Source organism: Macrobrachium nipponense, chromosome 2 (assembly GCF_015104395.2).
Source record: "Macrobrachium nipponense isolate FS-2020 chromosome 2, ASM1510439v2, whole genome shotgun sequence".
In the NCBI taxonomy this organism is placed as follows: Eukaryota; Metazoa; Arthropoda; class Malacostraca; order Decapoda; family Palaemonidae; genus Macrobrachium; species Macrobrachium nipponense.
In genome coordinates, this window is record NC_087201.1 from 135,870,705 (window position 1) to 135,878,769 (window position 8,065).

Here is an 8,065-nt window from a genome sequence, read left to right on the forward strand (position 1 = left end):
ATGTAAAATAGGTTACCTTAAACAAAGTGAAGTGAAAGAACTGCCCAACAAAGGAATCCACAAACACCCCATTTTGGTTTGACCTGCCTGGGTAGAAAAACTATCCCCTTCCATGCATCATGCCAACCATCCACCTTCAAAAAATTCTTGTCCACAGGAAGGGAGGTTCCTACAACTCTGACCCAAGTTAGGGGGTTGTGTGCAGTCAATATAAATCTTATTCCAACCAATGGACAAAAACTTACAATGCTACACAGAATTCATACATATTAATGATTAAGTTTTGCAATTTCCTTTAAGGCCTACTACCAACTGTGTTCCAATACACAGTACCAGGGACTCAACAAAATATGGAAGCGATTTTGAACACAGTATATACAGGCTATTCTTGTAATATCCGAGAATATAACTAAAAGAATGCCTCGCATTTCAGGAACAATCTTACTAATTGCTAGTCGAATTTGTACCATATTTTTCTACTAATAAGATGACCTTTAAATCCTAAAACTCACCCCTAAAAAATGAGGGATCGTCTTACACTACCATTCTAAAAATCAAACCTTAAATTCTAAGCAATGTTTATCGGTAGGCTAGTCTTGGCTTTGGTGTGATAACCACTGACATAGTACAAGAAAATATTCATATTATGATATAAACTGATAATAAATATAGTATAAAAATACCAAATTTGTAACTAATTTGTATTTTTCATAACTAACAAACCTGAGGTCTTAACATTAGGATTTACTAGCGCCAAGCTGGAAACCGGTAGAATTAAAATTACACTTGTGAGATCCAGGGACTAATGGCATCTATACCAGGTCACGGGGCATGTATACCCAGAATGCCCACAGCTACCTGTGACCCATCAGTTATATTTCTAACCCAGTTTAGACTGCTAGAAGGAGGGGTGGTTCGAGGTGGGCCTTTTAACTGTTAAGACCTCAGGTTTGTTAGTTATCAAAAATACAAATTAGTTACAAATTTGGTATTTGTTCATACACGAAACAAACCTTCGGTCTTAACATTAGGATAGACTTACTATTGGAGGGAGGTAAGTCTCTACAACTGACTGGGAGTTTGCCACCTTATCCATTTCCGAATATAGGGAAATTCTAAGAGAATGGACAATGAACCTAGGACCAAAGATATAAGCGGATCTATTGGTTTTCTCCCACTGGGTGTAGATACCATTCTACTGTTTACTCTTGTCCCTTGCAACTGGATCCACCTTCACCCTCTTTCCCTATTATCCAGAGGGGTGTGTTGCTACTGAAAAGTATATCATCAGCTAAGATAGCTTTACAGTATGGCTGACCATCTCACCTGCATCTAGTCCGTTCCAGCACATGACGGTACTCTCCTTCATATTGCCCGTAGTTAAAGGAGTAGGAAGAAAGTAGTAAAGAAAAAAGACCAGTCATCCCATTCATTCTACTTTCATACCTTCATCTTAGACTAGACGCAAACTGACCGCCAGGGGCACTGGATGAACTATATCACTTGTTGGGCCGCCACCACTGGACCCAACGGAAAAGGTGGCTTTGTCCCAATGGATTCTTATGGGCAACATTCTTTCAAATAAAATGAGGTGAAAGTTGTTTGGCGCTTCCACACACCAGCTTTCAGAATTTTATGCACAGACATGTTCTTCTTAAATGCCAGGGAAGCACTCACACCCCTGATGTCATGAGCTCTAGCTCCCACCTGGCTATCTGACCCTCTGTCTTCTGCCATATAAGCATCTCTGATCGTCTCCCTTAGCCAAAATGATATTGTATTCTTGGACACTTCCTTCTTCGTCCGCCTGTACTTACGAACAACCTCTGGCACCCCGGCCGGAGGTGCCTTGTTCTCTTTAAGTACTCCTTAGTGCCCTGACGGGGCACAAGAGCATCTCAGCTTGTCGTTGTCTACAAAGTCTGCCAAGGAAGGTATGGTAAAGGAGTCGAATCTGCCGTCTACTATTTTTGTTGGGATTTTGGGTTTTGGGTCTTGGCCACGAAATTCTGGGACAAACTCACATACCATTGATCTCCAACCTCTCGAGTGCTTTATGAGATATGAGAGGCCATGTAGCTCCCCCACCCTTTTGGTTGAAGCCAGGGCCAATAAGAAGACTGTCTTCAGGGTCAGGCTCCTATCCGTGGACTGCCTTAGTGGTTCGTAGGGGGGTTTTGTCAGACTACTCAGTACCTTGGTCAGATCCCAAACTGGGGCTTTTAGCTCCTTTGGTGGGCATGACTGTTCAAAGCTCCTCATCAGCATGGCCAACTCCATGAAGACGATATGTCCACTCCTTTCATTCGTAAGACTGAGGCTAGAGCCGCCCTGTACCCCTTCACTGCAGATACAGACATATGTTTTTTCTGTTCTGAGATATATCAGAAAGTCTGCTAACTGCTGAATAGTGTACCGAGTGGAGACACGTTCCCTCTACGACACCAATCACAGTATGCTGACCACTTTCCTTGGTATACTGTCGCAGATGATTTTCTGATATTACCTGCCATCTGAGTTGCTGCTTTCTGCGAAAACCCTCGCTCTCGGAGGAGATACTTGACAGTCTCCACCCGTGAAGCGATAGGGACTTCACCGACTGGTGGTACCTCTCCACGTGAGGCTGACACAGAAGGTTGCTCCATGGAGGTAACTCTCTTGGCACATCTACTAGGAGTTCCAGTAGGTCTGGAAACCACTCTGCTTTCGGCCATAACAGGGCTACCAGGGTCATCTTGAGGTTCTGAGACCGCATTACCCTGTTCAGAACCTGACGGATTAGACAAAATGGAGGAAATGCGTACACGTCCAGATTGTCCCAGGGGTGTTGTAGCGCCTCTTCTGCTACTGCCTCTGCGTCCGGGACTACTGAACAATACACTTCCAACTTTTTGTTGTACCTGGTTGCGAATAGGTCTATGATCGGTCCTTCCCACAACATGAGCATCCTGTCCACTACCTGTTGGTGTAGGGACCACTCAGTTCCCAGAATCTGATCCCTGCGGCTCAACTTGTCGGCCACACGAATGTTTCATTTTCCCGGAATATACCTGGCCTTGATGTCTACCAGGTTCTCTATAGCCCACTGGTGAAGTTGAACTGTCATCACATGTAACTGCCGAGAAACTAGGCCTCCTTGCGTTTATATAAGCTACTACTGTGGTGTTGTCTGACATCAATACCACTGAGTGTCCCTTTACTCTCTCCCTGAATTCTTGTAGGAGCCAGAAAAGCGCTTTCAACTCCAGCACGTTTATATGGAGTTCTCTGTCCTTGCAACTCCATTTTGCTGACACCATCAACTCCTCCATATGGGCTCCCCAGCCTTCTAGTGACGCATCCGAGAACAGCAAGAGGTCTGGGGAGGATTGTTGAAGGGGGACACCCACTGTCAGATTGTCGTCGTTCACCCACCACAGCAAGTCTTTCCTCACTTCTGCCGACAAGGGAATTTGCTCGTACGGGTGATCTACTGTTGGTGACCAAAACTCCTTCATCCTCCATTGTAGGGACCGAAGGTGTAGCCTTCCTTGTGGTACTAGCTTCTCCAGGGAGGTTAGGATTCCCAGCACCAACTGCCACTGTCTTGCTGGCTGTGTCTGCTTTCCCAGAAAGGCATTCACCACTTGTTTGCATTTCTCTTACTCTTTGGTCTGTCGGGAATACTTTGGCTTGTGTTGTGTCTATCACCATTCCCAGATATTCCAAACGTTGACTTGGATCCAACTGCGACTTCTGCTGATTCACCACAATACCTAGGCTGTGACAAAGCTGCAGGAGTAATTTCTCCCTGGACTTTGCTATCACCAGCCAATCGTCCAGATATCTTATTAGCCTGATCCCCTGAGCATGCGCCCACGCCGACACGAGGGTGAACACTCTTGTAAAAACTTGAGGAGACGTTGTCAATCCGAAGCACAGGACCTTGAATTCGAAAGCTTTCCCTGCAAGACTGAAGCGGAGAAATTTCCTTGAAGACTGATGGACTGGTATCTGAAAGTATGCGTCCTTTAGATCGACTGTCAGCATAAAGTCTCCGATTCTGACTGCTTGTAGAACTGTTTTCGGAGTTTCCATCTTGAAACTGGTTTTCCTTATAAACAGATTCAGCGTTGACAGGTCTATTACTGTCCTCCACTCCCCCTTGGCTTTGGGTACAGGAAAATCCTGCTGTAGAAGCCTTTTGTCGGACTGCATACTTGTTGCACAGCTCCTTTTTCCATCATCTTCTTCACTTCGTCCTGCAGAATAGTGGCCTTCTGAGATTTGTGGGCATAAGTGACGTGGGGTAATGGTTGATCTGTCAGTGGGTGGTGGGGTTACCTCGAACGGAATTCAAATACCCGATCCTGAGAACATCCACCACCCACTGCTCTGCCCCTAGTTCCTGCCACACCTTCCAGTGATTTGCCAGGCAACCCCCCACTGGTGTGGCCGAGTGATGGGAGGCGCCCATCCTATCTTCTTGAGCCTCTCCCTCTTCCCCTATTGCCCCTTCCTCTGTTGTTTTCTTATTTGAAAGCAAAGGGCCGATGAGTTATCCTCTTTGGGGAAGAGGGTCTTGTGACTCTATTAGGGATGCTATGTCTCACTGTCTTCTTCCGAGACATCTGCTGTTCCAGTATGACCTCTGGCAACAGCAGTTGCGATTCCAAGATATCCCCATTCCTCATTGCTAACAGGGAATCCAAATCCACATTGCGGCTTAGTCTAGCCAATGCTGCATCTCTCCTCATTAGCAGGATATTTGCCCAAACATTGGCACTTACGCTTTGTCAGGTACGCAATCGCCTTGGAACCTGACTGTAGTAATCTAATGAACAATGGTTCATCCACTACTTTCCTTGTTGCTTCCGAGGATGCAATTTTCGCCACTGCTGTTGACCAAAGGTCTAACCAGGAAGCAGCCTGAAAGACAGAAGAAGCTGTTGCTTCTAACGTAGCAGCCTCTTGGTACATCATCGAAGGGCACTCCATTTTAACCTGATCCAAGGTTAATCCAGGCCTTAACCTTACAACATTAGGGTTCATTTGTCTAGACAGCAAAGGGACCTTCGGTGTCGTATAATATTTCCTTCGCTTTATCATTGGAGGGGGAATAAATTTAAATGATCTATTAGATCTTAAGGAATTATCCCTCCCTGCAATCTTTGCGTTTACGTGTTGCAAGACCGATTCCGCATGACTCGAACAAGGCAATTCATACGACACCTTGGTATCCCTCTTTAGTCCAAACGCCATGTCAATTCCGGAGGAAGCATACTGGCCGGTGTTTCTGTCTTCTCCGAAAGGCTATTGAATTGACGAATCAAATCAATAACCTCTGCATACGAGGCCAGAAACTCTTGGTTTTCTCCTTCCTCCGGCTCTAGTGTACCACTCTCCGTCACAAGGGATGTTGTCTCGCCTCTATCTTCTGACAGACGGCCCGGAATTCCACGGCCGCCTGCCCCTACGGCCGCGGTCTCTTTGATCTTTGCTGGCCGCTGTTGGCTCGATCCCGGATAGTCAGCAGGGGAACGAGAACGTCTCACTCTTTCTCTGCTCACGGATCTAGAGCGAGAACTCGTCTAGATCTCCAAGATGAAGGCTCCCTTAAGACAGAGATAAGTTCGTCTCTATTAGCATTGGCATCGTTTTCGAGCGTCGGCGAGCCCGGCCTCGACCTTCTATCCAGACGGACACTGCCTTCTACGAACGTATCCGCCGAGGTTGCCAACTCTCTATTTTTCGTACTTTTAATAGGAGCCTTATTGTCCTTCGTACGTATTTTGAACGGCCTTATGGGCGAAACTGGGACCTGCATTCCATCCTCTGCTGCACCTTTCGCCGCCAACGTCGATTTTACCAGAGGTATCGCAGTTTTTGCGATCCGAACTGGCAACTCCGCCTCGGCCGCTAGCTCGCCGGCCGTCACCTCTCTCGCTTGTTCGGATTCTTGCGAACGGCTTCGTCTGCCAACCTTGTGCTTAATAGCCACTGATTTTCCGACCTTCTTGCTGACTTGGAAATGACAGTCTTGGTCCGAAGAAGAGGAAAAATTGATTCTTCTCCTCTTAGCCCGAGGATCCGCCAGGAACTCCCGAATCCTCCTCCAACGCTTGACTGGCGCTCGCCGTGACGTTATCGGACTTAGCGATGACGCCGAACTAGAGGAAGAAGACGAAGAAGGCGAATCACACTGTTGCATTCTCGTCCTTTAGTACTTAGGTCCTAAGAAGACAGGGTGGTCATTCACGTACTTTATTATGGTATATCAATTACAAGTAAGGAGACCCATGCGTTATCCTGGCTTCCCAGTTTGTGGATGGCGGGAGATCTTCACAACAACTCCCAGAAGGTTCAACATAGTAGAATGAGAGAGTAGTGTTTCTCAATACATTACACTCCTCCCCCCTTAGGTTAACAGACAAAAATTTAAATTTGTTCAATGAGTCTCCTAGGTTTCTTACTTACTCTGGTAGATTTTCTTACAATGGCACCAGTATCACAATTACTGTTCTCTGATCCTACTACTTCTACATTGGGATTACAAATCATACCCGAGTTCTGAATAGTGTTATTTGTTTCTTCTAATCCTTGTACATTACGGGGAGAAGAAATTACAGGAACATAAGGAATCATTGTATCTTCTAATAGTGACGGTTCATCAGTTACTCTAGTATTATACATTTTTCTCTCAAATAACTGTGAAAGGTGACGCTTCCAAGTCAAAATACCATTAACCTCTACAGAAACCAAATAATTTCTTTCACCAAGAACTTTGATAATCTTAGCTTCCACCCATTCTGGTCCTTTACCAAAATTCTTGGCATATACTGCATCGCCAACTCTGAATTTAGACTCATGAACATAACACTCATCTCTTTGTTTTAGGCATTATAACATCTAATGGACCCTTAAATTTCCTTCCAAACAATAATTCAGCTGGGGAGCGCCAGTAGAAGACTGTACTGTACGTCTATAGGTATACAAAAATTTGGCCATTCTGGTTTTTTACAGGCAAATTACAATCAAACTTTTTGAAATTAGTTTTGAATATTCGGACAGCCCGTTCTGCAAGCCCGTTTGTACTTGGATTATATGGTGCTCCTGAACAATGTCTAACACCATTTTTCTGAAAGAAATTCTGAGTCTCCCTAGACATAAAACAAGTTGCATTATCAGATACAATTGTGTCAGGAATACCATAATTAGCAAAACATGACCTTAAACATTGTATGGTACCCTCTGAAGTTATATTCTTGCAAGCATAGACATCAATAAATTTAGAAAAGGAATTTCAATAATAATCAAATATTGCATGTTGTCAATGGGTCCACAATAATCTACATGCAAGCGGGACCAAGGTCTATCTACTGACGGCCAAGATAAAGGTGAAATGCCCTTATGTTTTTGAGATTTGTTATGCATAATGCACAGTTGGAAGTTATTTGTTCTAAATCTTGGTCCATGTTGGGCCAATATACAAAAGACCTTGCTCAGCTTTCATGGCAACAATACCCTGGTGGCCCTCGTGAAGCATTTTCATAACACGCTTTCTCACTCTCAGGAACCAAAATACGATTCCTATAGAGTAATACATTGTCATGCAAAGAAAGATCATTTCTCAATTTATAGAAAGGTAACATACAAATTTCCATCACCTTTCCTTGGGGAACCCTTCCTTACATAATCTCGTACTCTGCATAAAACAGTGTCTCTTTCTATACATTCTTTTACCATTGTAACATCAAAAGAATTCTTATCCAAAATATAATCAAATTTACATATTCTCCTGGTACATGAAAATCAGCATCATCTCTACACAATGGTAGCCTACTAAGAGCATCTGCCACTGTATTATGCACTCCCTTAATGTGCTCAATTTTAAAATCAAAACCTGATAGAAATAAAGCCCACCTTTGAATACGAGCATTAGATAATTGTGGAATAGACTTACTAGGGTTAAATAGATGAGTCAAGGGTTTATGGTCCGTCCTGATAACGAACTTCCTACCCAAAAGGAAATCAGAAAACTTCTTGACTCCAAAAATAATGGATAGAGCCTCTCTATCAATTTGAG